The sequence below is a fragment of the Lontra canadensis genome, unplaced genomic scaffold, assembly GCF_010015895.1.
Source record: "Lontra canadensis isolate GAN:19392208 unplaced genomic scaffold, GSC_riverotter_1.0 scaffold1, whole genome shotgun sequence".
Lineage (NCBI taxonomy): Eukaryota > Metazoa > Chordata > Mammalia > Carnivora > Mustelidae > Lontra > Lontra canadensis.
Genome location: NW_022630995.1, coordinates 119257156 through 119273229, shown reverse-complemented (window position 1 = coordinate 119273229; position 16074 = coordinate 119257156). Strand labels below are relative to the sequence as shown.

Genomic DNA, 16074 nt, shown 5'->3' with positions numbered 1-16074 from the left:
CAAGGTCAGCTGCTCCTCTCCCTGGTGAGTTTGATTTCGGGGCCTTCAGCATTTGCACGAGACCAGCTGTCAAGTGGAGCCTTCTTCAGTAGTGAAATATTTTTGTTAAAGATTGTATTTATTTATTTTGACAGAGAGAGAGAGAGGGCACAAGCAGGGGGAGCGGCTGGCAGAGGGAGAAGCAGGCTCTCCGCTGAGCAAGAAGCCAGATGCGGAACTTGATCCAAGGAGGACCCCGGGGATCATGACCTGAGCAGAGGGCAGACGCTTCATGGACTGAGCCACCCAGGCATCCCAGTAGTGAAATATTGACCCGACTTTTGACACCGTGTAATTTGGAAGCATTGTCAGTGGTCAGGAGTCCTTGGTAGGGTCCTTTCTATGAATGTCACTTAAAAAAGGGAGTTGAGGGAAATTGGAAGGGGTGATGAACCATGAGAGACTATAGACTCTGAAAAACAATCTGAGAGTTTTGAAGGGGTGGAGGGTGGGAGGTTGGGGGAGCCAGGTGGTGGGTATTAGGGAGGGCACGTATTGCATGGAGCACTGGGTGTGGTGCAAAAACAATGAATTCTGTTACGCTGAAAAGAAATTAATAAAAAAAAAAACAGTATCAGAGTAAAATAGGAACTATAAATGACGAAAGAGTTTTAAATGCCCAGGGTTAAAGATCTAACAAGAGTTCATTAAAAGGGAATTGACAAGGAAATTTGATTATTTCTGTGATATATAATATTTTAAGATAATAACTAATATTACTGTTAACATTATATCAGGGCATATCAGATTTTTAGGAATTTCATACAATTTTTTAGAATATTTATTATCAATAACTTGCACCCATAAAACAACAAAACAAAACCTTTCACAATCTCTTATCAAGAGCAGACCAATAATAATAATAAAAAAACTGTCTTTCTAACAGAGAGAAAACCAAATCCTAATTCTGCACCAGTGTACTTTTGATATTAAAAACTCATTTTAAAACTTAACTAAGTCCATTTTAATCTTAGCCAGCTTGACCACACGCACAATTTTTTTCCCAACAAAATTTCTATGACTATTTATATCCATTCAGATTTATTACAGTTTTTCTTTTTTTTCTCATTCTGGAACAATCATTCATTTTACTATCTTTACCTACTTTTCATACACATTTTTTCCTTTCACACTTATTTCTAAGTAGTTCTAATTACATATGTGAATTATAATTCCTTACATGTAGAATCCTTTATTTTTAGTGAAAACTAAAAAATAAGCGATTGTGGAGGTCTGTTACACTAGCATTCTCTGGATTGGTGTATTTATAAATACATTTCATAATTTCTAGAATTATATTCTTTCTCAAATTACTGAGTGTAGCACAAGATATGCTAACGGATTGACCCAAATATCTTTAGTTCCTTTGTAGTGAGAAACCAAAAGAATATAAATTTGTATTCAATAATTAATACTTCAGTACTTTATCTTATTTGGAAATGATCTAGGTACTCAATAATATCCATCATTTAACTTATCTCAGTATAACTTTACAGTTTCAAGTTACCAAAAAAATTATGGAAACTTTTTAAGTTGGTATACCATAAAACATAATTATCATTGGAAAGTTCATTTATAAGCTTTTATCTTAATTTCTATTTAATTAACTTGTTCTTATCAATTATGTTTAGATTAGTCATGAAAATTTTATGAGACATTTAATAGCTAACCATTATTTTAAATTATCTCTCTTGTTGACAAAGTCTGTAGTAGAGATAATGAGCTTATTTGACTTTTAGTAAACCTAGGTAGGAAAAAATTTATTATTAATGCTAATAACATGCCTGTTTTAGTTAAACTAATGAAGTTAAACTAGCTTTTTAAATTTTTTTAAATTGAAAATTATCCTCAATCAAATGAAATTGGAAAATATTTTGGTTAATTTCCATATTTCTGAGAATATACTTGATTTATATAAATACCTGTTTGTAGTTAAGCCAAGTAAATAGAGGTCTTTACAAATCAATTTTGGCAATACAGTCTGGAGGTAGAAAAAAAATCATGTTTATAACATACATGCATATGTGAACATACAGACAAATGCAAACAGATATAGCTTTTATTTTAAAATTTTAGCCATGAGACAGCTTCAATAATGCAATACTCTCTCTCTTTTTTTTTTTTTTTTTGTAAAAGAACAGTTGGATTCAAATTGTGTTTCTGGCAGATAGAATAAGTTAAGTTTACTCCCTCATATGACAGATGGCTAAAGATTTTTACTAGTATCTGTGTAAAAGATTTTTAAGACTTTTTACAGCCCTCATTGTTAAAACAACCTTACTTTTTCTTTTTTTCTCCTTCTGATAAGAATTACCTTGCTTTCTAGGAAAACCAATAGAGTGCTTCCATCTCAAAAAGCACAAAGAAAGAAGCAAGTTCCACCAAGATGATTTTTGTTCCCTAAGTCTAGAGTTTTTACAGTGTCTTTGGGCCTTTTGAAATGAAGGGGGGGGGGTTTGAGATTGGTGAATAGGACAGATGAGCTTTGAGTTGTTTCTGGAGTCACATTTCTGTTCCTATAAAGACTAGATTTGTTAAGACAAGTGCAGTTGTTTTTAGTTCCTCAAAGAACTGGATTGCCAACGGAAGGATCTCCAGAGGCTGACCCACCACCCATCCAACTATATTATCTTAAGTTTGCTTCTTTATATTAATGGAGAAGAGAAAGATCCTATGTTTTAGATTTAGAGTTGTGTGTCTTGGAATGTTTTGATAAATCCTTCCACAAGGGTTTCAGAGTGTTTCCCGCTGAGTATGCAGTTTCGTTTTAGTTTAGGGGAAAAGGTCTAAAATAAATTCCCATTAGGCTCTGAATATCAGCTTCCAATTTGGCCAACTTCTGACCATAGAGTTACTTCACCTAAAACACAAGAACAGAAAAATTTTTCAAGTGTCTTGGTCAGGCTTCCACTAACAATAGTAAATACTCCTGGCAGCAATGGAACAAAACCCCTTGGACTCAAGAGGCATCCCCAAAGAGGGTGCAAAAGATACTCCCCTTGCAAGAACCAGAGCCACTCCCAGAGATAACCAAAGAAGGACAGACTGAGACAATTGCCCTGAGAGCAGGCAATGGTGGTAAAACACCAGGAGCAAATGGAGCACAGCCCACATTTCTGTCCAGCCAAATGGGGTGCAACCTGCATTTCTATTTAACTATGTTTTGGGGCCCCAACCTGAGGGTTGCCAAGCCAAGATCTTTGCACACAACATGAGACAAATAAGAAGGCAATAGCAGGCCCTGGGAGAGTAAGGATCAGCAACCAATGGGTAGCCAAAAGCAAATTTACAAGTCACAGTTCAAAGACAGAATTCTTACAAATGTTTCTTGCCTGGCAGTGTGAATTACAAAGTGCAAAATGCATTTTGGAAAAATGCAAAAGGAAAAATGCAAAATTTTACTTTCCCCTCTCAACCAGGCCCTACAGACAGAGATCTGGGAGAGCTAAATTGGGTAAGAATTCTCACCCCTTTCTGGCTTTTGCCGGTTTTCCCAGGATCCTGTCTGTAGGCTCTGGAGCTAGTGGGGTCCTCCAGCAGATCTCATGCTGGTCAACAGAAGCTCGGGCGGGGGGATGTAATTTTCCCTCTACCCTTTATGGTGAGTGCTTGGCGGAGACCCCTTTTTCTCTAGGACTCCTTATAAATGGATAAGCTCATCTAGGTTAAAAGTTCTCCACGGTGGTCATTACAATTCAAGATTATCTAAGATTAACCTGCTTATTCAGCCTTATTTTTTTATTATTATTCTTTTTTAATTCACCTGAGGCCTTACATTGCCGGCTTAAATGAGACCTAGTCCCACCTCAGACTCAGTACAGTTTCTAAGTCAGACCCAGTCGGGCGGTGGGCCTAGTCCAGGTGGAAGCCAGACCCAGTCTGACTCAGGCCAGTTTCTGGACCCAGTCCGAAAAAAGAAATGGTCAAATAAAGTCTTAAAGCTCATAACTCAAAAGCTGCAGAGCTGGACTCTGAAAGAGACTTGCCCATCACCTCCAGAGACAGTGAGAAAGCAGGGAGCTCAAGAAGTTCCCCACCTTCCTTCATTTGGGGGTTCATTGCTCCTGGAAGCTGTCAGAGGGCCTCCTTCAGTTCCTTCTTCTGACACAAGAACCATTAAAAGATAAACTGAGGTCTGTCTCAGATTTAGATTTTATATCTCAAACTTGCTCAGGTGACAGAGCTGTTTGAGCTCCCTGATAGTTTAGTTCTTTTTTTCTTTCCATGCAAAATGGTTCTGGCACTTTCCTCTGAGGAGAAGAACATGGGCCACGAGAGGGGCTGAAGCGAGGAGGAACTTGGCCGGGACATCTCCCAGGCTTGATTTGGAAGGTTCCACAAAGGATTGAGCCCAAGCACAGTTCAATAATCTGCATAGAGTAGACAGTTCTGCTACACTGGGTCTTAAGTAAAAATTAAAACAGAAAATGCATTTTCTTTTTCCCTGGTCCAGATTGTTTTATGAGAAAAGATTAACATGTCCCCAGAGACTTTGGTAGCAAAGATTTAGAAATGACTTTACCTCTCCAGACTGCTCACTAGTTTACTGAGGAGAAATTTTACAAATAATTAGAATTTTGGCCACCTAACTGAGACCCTCAAATTCTCCTGGTATTTAGCACCAGGTCACTAAGCATCTGGGGCAAAACTAGACTATCCTTCATGCTGTATTTTTTACTTTATGTAGGCCCATTGTCCTGGCTACCAAATATATATAAACGATCCTCAGTTGAAACAGTCTTGTCCGATTCAAACCCAACTGCTTCAAAAACCGCTTTTCTGATCTCCTTTTCAGGTAATGCCATTGCAGTCTGCTTGTGAGAGATCCCGCCTGCCACCTTCTCCCTACTGCTCAGTAAGTCATCCATTTTTACGTACTTCTTCAATATTGCTGAAGAGTCTTTCCTCTCCGAACTGTTTGCCACTGCCCTAGATTGGATCATTCCCCCACACGGTCATGTGCTCTGGTCATGTTGAATTCCTTGCTTTTCTTCAGACTAGCCATGGTACTTGCCTTCGTTAGTCAGCTTGTGTCAGTCCCTCTGTGATGGGAAGCCATGATTGACTTCCCCAGTAAACTCAGCACTCCCTTCTCTTTGGTATTTTGTACATATTTCCAATATGTTATAGCAATTCCTTCTGCCACTGTATGTGCTTCTTTCTATACTCATGTCCTCAGAATCTTGAAACTCTTTGAGAGTTGGGACTTTGTCTATTTTTTTTTAAAGATTTTATGTATTTATTTGAGAGAGAGAGAGCATGAGCAGTGGGAGAGGGAGAGAGAGAAGCAGGCTCCCCATGAGCAGGAAGCCTGATGTGGGGTTCGATCCCAGCGTCCTGGGATCGTGACCTGAGCTGAAGGCAGACGCTTAAGTGACTGAGCCACCCAGGTGTCCCGGGACTTTGTCTTAATAGCTCAGTATCTCTAAACAGTCAAAGTCATCATTGAATAAATGTGAATTACTAAATAAATGATTGTGTATGTATAGGACCATCTGTTTGATATGGAAACTGAACACTCATATTTCATTGGTGAGATCTAGATAAATGGTCTTGCTTAAGGGGAGGATAAGAGATATAGCCTAACTTCAGTCCCATGTTTGGTGACTAGCTGGCTTGTCTGCCCTAAGAAACTGTGTTCTTAGGAGGATACATATTTGGAAATGTTTTAAATGAAAAATGTTATTGTTACAGTGAATCCTGATCGTTCTTTTGGCCTTCACACCTATTTTTGTGTGGTTTTTATCTGCTATATATTTTTATTAATATAAACTTTGTATCTTTGTATTATCTTTGTATCATATAGATGTTCTTGTAAGTAGTATATAGTTGAATACTTTTTATAAATACAATAGGATAATATTTCTTTATTGGTAAATTTAAATATTTAAATTTGGATTTTTTTTTTTAAGATTTTATTTATTTATTTGACAGAGATCACAAGTAGGCAGAGGCAGGCAGAGAGAGGGGAAGGGAAACAGGCTCCCCGCTGAGCAGAGAGCCCAATGCGGGACTCGATCCCAGGATCCTGGGATCATGACCTGAGCCGATGGCAGAGGCTTTAACCCACTGAGCCACCCAGGCGCCCTATTTAAATTTGAATTTTATACTTAATGCAGTTTATGACATGTTTGGGTTTAGTTCCTCCACCTTATTTTACAGTTTTTATTTTGTCCTTATATATGATTTTTTTCTACTTTTGTACTTCTTTTGAGGAGATAAATGTTTTTAAGATTCCAATTCCCCGGGGTGCCTTGGTGGCACAGTTGTTTGAGCAACTGATTCTTGGTTTCGTCTCACATCATGATCTCAGGGTCGTGACCTCAGCGTTGAGAGATCAAGAATGGCACTGGGCTTCTCCCTCAGCAGGGAATCTGCATGAAATTCTCTCTGTCCCTCTTCCTCTGTCCTTCCCACTTGTGCTCTCTCTCCCTCTCTCTCTCTCTAACAAACAAATAAATCTTAAAAAAAGATTCTTATTGGGGCACCTGGGTGGCTCAGTGGGTTAAAGCCTCTGCCTTCGGCTCAGGTCATGATCTCAGGGTCCTGGGATCGAGCCCCGCATCGGGCTCTCTGCTCAGCCGGGAGCCTGCTTCTTCCTCTCTCTCTGCCTGCCTCTCTGCCTACTTGTGATCTCTGTCTGTCAAGTAAATAAATAAAATCACCTTTAAAAAAAAAAAAAGATTCTTCTTTCCCTTCATCTATAATATGTACATCATCACTTTTCTAGCCAATAACAAACTGTTTTCCAAAATGGCTTTACCATTTGTACTCCTATCAGTGGTGCATAAGAATTTTCTTTGTTTTCCATCCTCACCAACACTTGGTATTGTTTGGCTTCAACTATTTTTGCAACCTGGGAGGGGTGCAAAGGTAACAGTTCTTTATATCTTCTCTGTACCAGTTCTTTATCAATTATATGTGTCACAAATGTTGTTTTCCACTTTGTCGCTCATTTCCTTCTCTAAGGTGTCTTCTGATGAAGAGTTCATTTTTTTTTAAGATTTTATTTATTTATTTGACAGACAGAGATCACAAGTAGGCAGAGAGGCAGGCAGAGAGAAAGGAAGGGAAGCAGGCTCCCTGCTGAGCAAAGAGCCCGATGCGGGGCTCAATCCCAGGGTCCTGGGATCATGACCTGAGCTGAAGGCAGAGGCTTTAATCCACTGAGCCACCCAGGTGCCCTGAAGAGTTAATTTTAATGTAGTTAAATTTATCATTTTTTCCTTATGGTTAGTAATTTTTACATATCAAATATCTTCTTTCCCTCCCCTGAAATCTTGAAGGTATTTTCCTATATTCTCTTACAAAAGCTTTACGGTTTGCTCTTCTCATAGGTCTTTAATTTACCTTGAAGGGATATTATTCTGTGGCAGGAGGCAGGGCTTTTTTCAAAAATGAAGTTACCTGGGGCTCCTGGGTGGCTCATTTGGTTAAATGTCTGACTCGTGATTTCAGCTTGGCTCATGATCTCAGGGTCATGATCTCAGGGTCATGAGATCAAGCCCCACATCGGGCTCCGTGATCAATGGGGAGTCTGCTTGAGGTTCTCTCTCTCTCTCTGTCTCCCCCTCATCTGCCCCGCAGCTCATGTGCTTGCTTTCTCTAAAATAAATTAAGTCTTTAAAAAAAAAAAGATGAAAATACTCAATTACCCTAGATCTTCTATTTACAATCTATAACAACTCCCCTTTTCCCTTCATTTGTAATAATTCCTCTGTCATGTATCACATATTAATATATGTGTGTATTATTTCTGGCCACTCTTTTCTTTCTTCTTTTTTTTAAAGATTTTGTTTATTTATTTGACAGACAGAGATCACAAGCAGGCAGAGAGGCAGGCAAAGAGAGAGAGGAGAAAGCAGGCTCCCCAAGGAGCAGAGAGCCTGATGCGGGGCTTGATCCCAGGACCCTGGGATCACGACCCAAGCCAAAGGCAGAGGCTTCAACCCACTGAGCCACCCAGGTGCCCCACTGGCCACTCTTTTCTGTTCCATTGATCTGGTTGTCTATCCCTGAAGCATGACTAAACAGTCACACTTACTCTAGCTTTATAGTAAGCGTCTCTGTCTTGTGGAGAGTTTTCCATCTGATCCATCCAATGTAGCCTTAAGCTGGAAGACTCTAGTTTCCAGGAGCCAGCATGTGCCTTTAGGCAGGAGTCATTTGAGTACCAATTTATCACACTGAGTCCTGCTTCTTCTTTATTCTGTGGCCCCTGAGGACTTCTTACTTTTCGTATTTTTAGCTATTTATTAAAGAGTCTTTATTCTTTATTGCAAGCCATCTCACATTGGTGTTTTGTCTGGAAGGATTTTTCAGGATAGCTCATCCTCTGTATTGCCAGAGGCCAAAGCCTCCTCCATCTGTCAAGGAGAAACAATGTGCTTTAAAGATTTCCAGATTTGGGGAGAAAATATTACTCTAAAATTTTTTGGGACATATGAACAGGGAGAGGAAGATGCAAAAGAAAAGTTTAGTTTTTTTTTTTTTAAAGATTTTATTTATTTGTCAGAGAGAGAGGGAGAGAGAGCAAGCACAGGCAGACAGAATGGCAGGCAGAGTCAGAGGGAGAAGTAGGCTCCCCGCCGAGCAAGGAGCCCCATGTGGGACTCGATCCCAGGATGCTGGGATCATGAGCTGAGCCGAAGGCAGCTGCTTAACCAACTGAGCCACCCAGGCGTCCCAGAAAAGTTTAGTTTTTATGACTTATATCATCATTATGCAACCAATTTTATTCTGAGGTCTTGATAGGCTTTATCAATTAAAATATTACATCTAGCAGGGAATATTTTCAGAGATATAGGCCACCATTTTTTCCTATAATAGTAAATTATTCTTAGTTGACCAACTGATGGTAGTATCCCAGAAGACAACTTTTTCAAAACAAACATTTATATAATCCTTATCATGTGCCAGACACTATTTTAAGAGGTTTAAAATATTAGCTCATTTAATACTTCCACAACTTGATGAAGTGTAGGTAGCGTTATAACAGATTGATTAACTGAGACATGGAATCATTAATTAAGTTGCCTAATGTCTGCAGCTGGTAAGTGGTGGAGGAGGAATTTGAATCCAGACAGCCTGGCTCCAGAGTCAGTCTTTTTAACCAAAAGACCATGCATAATTCAGCTTGTGTTTCTCTGGAGTTTGTTGTCTCCCAAGTGATCAAAACCTTAATGATAAAACATGATAGTCAACTCTGAGGGGAGAAATGAGAAATCATAATATATTTGGTATCATTTGTTATAGTTTGGCAGTGAGATCTCAAATGTATGCACAATCCAGAAGTAAAGTATAGCATGCTCACATTATATTTTCTTTATTTGACATTTCTGAGTACAGATTATTTGGTAAGTATTTTGCTACATGCAGCAGGAAAACATATGAGTTAGACATGCTCTCCTTCCTCCAATGCTCACTTCTGGAGTCTAGCACAAAGTTTCCCAGAATGGTAGATGTGGGTTCCGTTGAACAGATGTACATCTCTGGAGGAACTTTCTTAGGTAAACAGTTTGGGGCAGAAAATATAAGTGAAAAAGAGAATTATATATAAAAGAAAGCAATATAAAAAAAAGGAGAAGGATTGTCTTCACCATTTGCTAATTTATTCCTATTTTACCTATACTGGTGGCCTATTTCTATTTTCTGAGGCAGTGTCAAATGATTTCTTTTTCCTCTGCTCTGGACACTGCAGATAAGATGTGGATGTGATAGACACATTTGAACATGTTAGTTTCTGGGATACTGGTGAGGAAGGAAAAAGGAAGTGGCACATCTCAGAGTTCACGAATTGTCACTTTTCCTGGAATGTGAAATAGGGAAAGAAAAAAATGCAGAGTGTTGTAAGGTAATAAGGCAAAAGATTATCTGCAGTGTAAACGTGGCTGCTCTGTCCCCTCATTCCAGTTGTATAATCATTTTGTAGGTGACTTGAACAAATTGGTGCTTGGGCATTTTTTCTACGACCTAATCTCAGATTTATAAAATAAAAGAAAACCAAAATGGAGTCAATCAAAGTAGCGAAAACCAAAGCTGATAGAAAAAAAGTATAGGTTCTCTGAGTTTTTAGGTTATTGTTTAGTTGAAAGTTTTGTCTTTTATGTGCTTTGTAAATACTTTCAAGTAATGTAAATACTTCCAGAAAATTCCACAAAAATATGCTCTTCATAAACAGCTGACTCAAGTAGTCCACAATAGGTAATACATGTTCTTGTGTTCCTCTTTCAGTGGCAGGAATAATTAATTCTATACTACTCTTTCCATTCATCTCTTTTCACCTGGCTTCCTTTCCTTTTGTGACAAATACCATGTAGAAGGACATTAAGTGGTATTTTGGTGAGATAAAACATTCATGTAAATTGATTTAATTAGGAAAACACATTTACTCTATTGATTTTTGTACTAAAGAATGTGTTTGTCATGGCACTTGTTGTACATCATATTGGAAGAGTTTTTAGTTAACAGTAATCACACCTTAGATAAACCTCATTGGCTATGATACTGCCACTGCACAAAGCTTGTATGTCATATTAGAAACCACACAGAAGTGGGGTGCCTGGGTGGCTCAGTGGGTTAAAGCCTCTGTCTTCAGCTCAGGTCGTGATCTCAGGGTCCTGGAATTGAGCCCCTCATTGGGCTCTCTGCTCAATCTTCAAAATCTTTTTTGAAGATTTTATTTATTTATTTATTTGATAGACAGAGATTACAAGTAGTCAGAGAGGCAGGCAGAGAGAGATGGGGAAGCAGGCTCCCTGCTGAGCAGAGAGCCCGATGTAGGGCTCGATTCCAGGACCCTGGGATCATGACCTGAGCCAAAGGCAGAGGCTTTAACCCACTGAGCCATCCAGGTGCCCCTAAATAAATAAAATCTTAAAAAAAAAAAAAAAAGAAACCACACAGAAGAATTTTAGAAAAATGGAGAAAAGAATTAGGCCAAGGCTTGCAAAGAAATATATGTTAGAATAACATTTTTAAAGGGTATATTAGTAACAAGACTTATGGCTGAGATGAAACAAAATGAGAGCAATAGCATCTTAATATTCAGGAAAGCTAATGGGACTCAGGTTCACATCATTATAAAAGCATTTCAAAGGATGGGAATCCACCCCACTTGGAGCTTTGTGCGTGATTCTGAACCTTGTATGACAGGAATGGTAATGAAGCATCAATAAAGACAGCTGTGATGATAAAGGATCTTTAGGTCATAGATCGTGGAGACTAAAAATATGAGGTCAGTGCTTATTCTTGAGAGGGAAATGAAAGGTGAACATGACGAATGCAGATAAAGTTTGGAAGACAAAAAAGATATATGAAAGGAAACTCTTCAAGGATATAATAGTTTAAAAGCAAGAGGGCATGAAATAGAACAAAGAAGGGACTGACGCTTAATGCATATTATTGAGAGAATGAAGTTCAGATGTGGAAATAATGACCAAAGGTGGCCGTGGAATTTTCCATTTAGGAAGAAGGAATTTATTAGATATTATGTAAAAATCACAGAACAAATTGAAATGTGTTGCAAGTGTGACCTAGATGTTCCTTCATGAAGAACTTTTATTTTATATCTTGGAGTATATGTTAAAGTTAGCTTGCTTAGAGGTAAATGATCACATCTATTGGGCAGTTGATAGTATGTTATAAGCTGCATTTAGTTCATTGATGACAATCAATTGTTGTATACATGAAATTGCATTTTGAAATTTTTATTTACAAGTATTTTTTCGGCATTTTTATTTCATAATGTTTAACTACATATTAAACATTCTATGCAATGATCAAATCTTCATTGTAATTTGTTTTTTGTTTTTTAATTTAATTTTTTCAGTGTTCCAAGATTCATTATTTATGCACCACACCCAGTGCTCCGTGCAATACATGCCCTCCTTAATACCCATCACCAGGCTCACCCAACCCCCCATCCCCCTCCCCTCCAAAACCCTCAGTTTATTTCTCAGAGTCCACAGTCTCTCTCATGGTTTGTCTATCCCTCCGATTTCCCCCAACTCACTTTTCTTCTCCATCTCCCCATGTCCTCCATGTTATTCCTTATGCTCCACAAGTAAGTGAAACCATATGATACTTGACTCTCCCTGCTTGAGTTATTTCACTCAGCATAATCTCCTCAGGCCGATCCATGTTGATACAAAAGTTGGGTATTCATCCTTTCTGATGGGGGCATAATACTCCATTGTATATATGGACCATATCTTCTTTATCCATTCGTCTGTTGATGGGCAACTTGGCTCTTTCCACAGTTTAGCGATTGTGGCCATTGCTGCTATGAACGTTGGGGTACAGATAGCCCAAAGACAATGTAGTGTCTTTTCACTACATCTTTATCTTTGGGGTAAATACCCAGTAGTGCAATTGCAGGGTCATGGGGTAGCTCTATTTTTAATCTCTTAAGGAATCTCCACACTGTTTTCCAAAGAGCCTGCACCAACTTGCATTCCCACCAACAGCGTAAGAGGGTTCCCCTTTCTCCACATCCTCTCCAACACTTGTTTCTTCTTGCCTTGTCAATTTTTGCCATTCTAACTTGTGTAAGGTTTTGATTTGAATCTCCCTGACAGCTAATCATAATGATCACTTTTTCAATTATTTATATGCTGGTGTAAAAACTTGTCATTGGAGGGTATCTGGGTTTCTCAGTCGGTTAAGTGTCTGCCTTTGGCTCAGGTCATGATCTCAGAGTCCTGGGTCAGAGCCCTGTGTTGGGCTCCCTGCTCAGTGGGGACCCTGCTTCTCCCTCTCCCTCTGCCCAACCCCACCCCCACTTCCAGCCCATGTACACCTGTGCACTCTCTTTCTCTCAAATAAATAAATAAATAAATAACATCTTAAAAACTTGTCATTGGAGAAAGTTATATTTAACTAATTATATAAAGAATAAAAAGACATACATAGGATCTACTCAGGTAGATCTGAGAGAAGACCAGAAATCAATTGATTCCAATTGAGTACTTTCTTTGTTAAATGATAGCAAACTGTATATACGTGAAACTTGGATTTCCCCGAGCTATACCAATTTAAGGCTAAAAATGTACTTCTATTAATTATAGTAAACTGTGTTTTTCTTTTTCTGGATTTTTTTTAACCATCTACTATTTCATGACTTCTATTAGCCTATTATCCTTTATATCTCTTCTACACATTTCTGGGCATCTGCAGGGTTGTCTCCTGTGCTCTTACAAAGATGTCTTTTTAGTTGCTATGTAAAGGCTTTTCCTAGCTGCTTCTGGTGTCCACAGCTTTCTAGTACACACAGCCACTGGGTACCACCATCCAGTGCCAGTGCTGCCTTTAGATGTCCTAACGCACTCCCATGCTGTGTGGGACCTTCAGTGAAACATGGGGCTTCAGCCACACCCGGCCCCCCTCCCTGCAGAGGTAGGAGGGTGTCCCTCTCCCACGTTGAGTTTTGCTTTGTCATGAAAATACCAAACCAGTGCTGCCTTGTTTGGATGCCTTAGGTTTTAGTGAAAAGATCACACACACACATATATATATAGTGATTTAAACCTAAGGAGGATTGAGTGAATGGGTCAGGACAGATGGCTTATGATAAACACTTTGCTTTCTCTTTGTTGGTGACTAAGGTCATTTGGCCAAGTTATTTATATTCTTTGGATACATTCTTTCCTGATGGGTTTGCTTCTCAGTTCTGAATGCAACTGTATTTCTATATTCCCTCCTCCACCCCTTTTCCTAAGTCCATCAGAAAAATTCAGACATGTCAGAAGCCCAGAAATGAACTACTTAGAACCTGGGAGATCAAGTTGAGTGAAAAATCTTTAAAAAATGCAACAAAACAAACAATAAGAAGAAGAAGAGGTAGGGGATAAGTAGAAGAAAAAGGAAAGGCAAAAAAGAAAAAAAAATTAAAAGCAAACAGTAAACCAGTCTCCCAGTCTGCTTTCATCCCTTGCTCAGTATGTGGTCTTTCAATACTCTGACTCTGATGTTTCTTTGTTTAATATTTAACATTTCCCTTCTCTTGGTATCAAAATCTGATATTTCTTATCAGATGGTATCAATTAGAACCCAACAAAATCTTTGCATTTTAAATTTTACACAGAAGATAGGATTTCATGGTTCAAATGAAATTAAGTTTTGAACAGTGATAAGCTTACAGGCACCTAGTTTGATCCTCTTTATTTTGGAGAAAATGCCAGAAGTATACTCTGATGGTTGCTGAAGAGGAAGAAGTTCTCTTTGTAGGTCTTTCCAATATTCTCATTGCCCCCTGCCTTCTGTCATAATATGTTTGTTGGTGGCTGGCTACATCTTTATAATACAATTTTCTGTGGCATAAATTTCTTCTCCCCAAGCCAGTAAGTTGCCGTTTTAATCTATTTGAGCAGATCATTTTCACAGATATTTCAGTGATGTCGACAAAGCCTGTGAGCTACTGAACACTGTCAGGGCCTGACTCCATGGACTGTGGTTCCTTTAATCTCTGGAAGGTAGGGCTGCACAACCTCACAGGCAGGGGAGACAAGCCTCCAATGCCACAACACTGGACAATTTCTAAAGCTAGAATAGCTTTCAGTTCTTAAAGAGAGGAAGCATGTTACGTTCATTTGCTGATGACCATAGCGGGCGTGAACTTTGGCTATAAATAGCAAAACTAAGAAGGGTATGGCAAGTTTCTAGGACATCCTCAAAATCTGCTGGATAGGAAGTTCAGTTTTAAAATGGAAATAATTATAATTCACATACCAATGTAATATATAATACAGAGCAATCTCTTGTACCCGTTGCTTAGTTTCCCCCAGTGTTTAACAACTGTTGTGTGAAAATAACCAGGATATTGACATGGATGCAATCCAATTTCCCCAGTTTTACTTGTACACTCATGCATGCGTGTATGCGTGCATATTCTATGTAGGGGTGTATGTTAAGTTCTGTTCAGTCTTATCATCACTGAGGTTCTTGTATCCGCTACTACAGTCAAGATTCTAAACAGGTCTGATAGCAGAAAGATCTCCTGTGTTATCCTTTTATAACCCCACCTACCTTCCTCCTGCTTCCACATTTTCCTTAAACAGCCACTAATCTGTTTCCTATTGCTACATTTTGCCATGTCAATAAAGTTGTATAAAAAGAATCATGCCTGAGGTAACATTTTTTTAAAAATGGACTTTATTTTTTTAGAGCAGTTATCGGTTCACAGCAAAGAGGAAGAGAAAATACAGAGAGTTCCCGTATCTCTCTGCTCTAAAACATGCATGGCCTCCCCCCACCGCCCCCAGAATACTACATATATTAAAACTGATGAACCCACAGTGACAGCACGTTATCACCCAAAGCCCATAGTTTCGATGTTTTATATCAGGTTCACTTTGGGTGTTTTACATTCCATGGGTTTGCACGAACTTATGGTAACATATAACTACCATTACATTATCACGCAAAATAGTTCACTACCCCCAAAATCCTCCGTGCTCTACCTGTTCAGTCCTTCCTCTCCTCAACCCCTACAACCACGGATCTTTTCATTGTCTCCATAGTTCTGCCTTTCCCAGAACGTTATGTTGTTGGAACCATACGTAGCACAGTTGGGTTTCAAAACTGGCTTTTTTTTTTTCACACAGTATAATTCCCTGGAGTTTCATCCAGGTTGTGTGTATGGTGCGTTCTTCTTTCAGTTGCTATAGTATCCCATGATATGGGTGTACTGCCGTCTGTTCAACCTTGTACCTGTTGACGGACATCTGGATTGGTGCCAGTTTTTGGTTATGATGGTTAAAGCTGTTGGGTGCCTTCCTGTACAGTTTTTCTTTTCTTTTCTTTCCTTTTTTTTTTTTTTTTTTATTTTTTTTTTTAATTGACAGAGAGGCAGCGAGAGAGGGAACACAAGCAGGGGGGTTGGGAGAGGGAGAAGCAGGCTTCCCGCTGAGCAGGACGCCTGATGTGGGGCTCGATCCCAGGACCTGGGAATCATGACCTGAGCGGAAGGCAGCGCTTAACGATGGAGCCACCCAGACGCCCCTCATGTACAGGTTTTTGTGTGAATGTAAATTTCCC

The 16074-nt window shown here is 39.1% G+C and overlaps 1 pseudogene; it reads right to left on the bottom strand.

The window, feature by feature from the left end:
• Positions 1-10399: 10399 nt before the first annotated feature.
• LOC116871508 lies at positions 10400-10563 on the bottom strand (annotated as a pseudogene).
• Positions 10564-16074: the final 5511 nt, after the last annotated feature.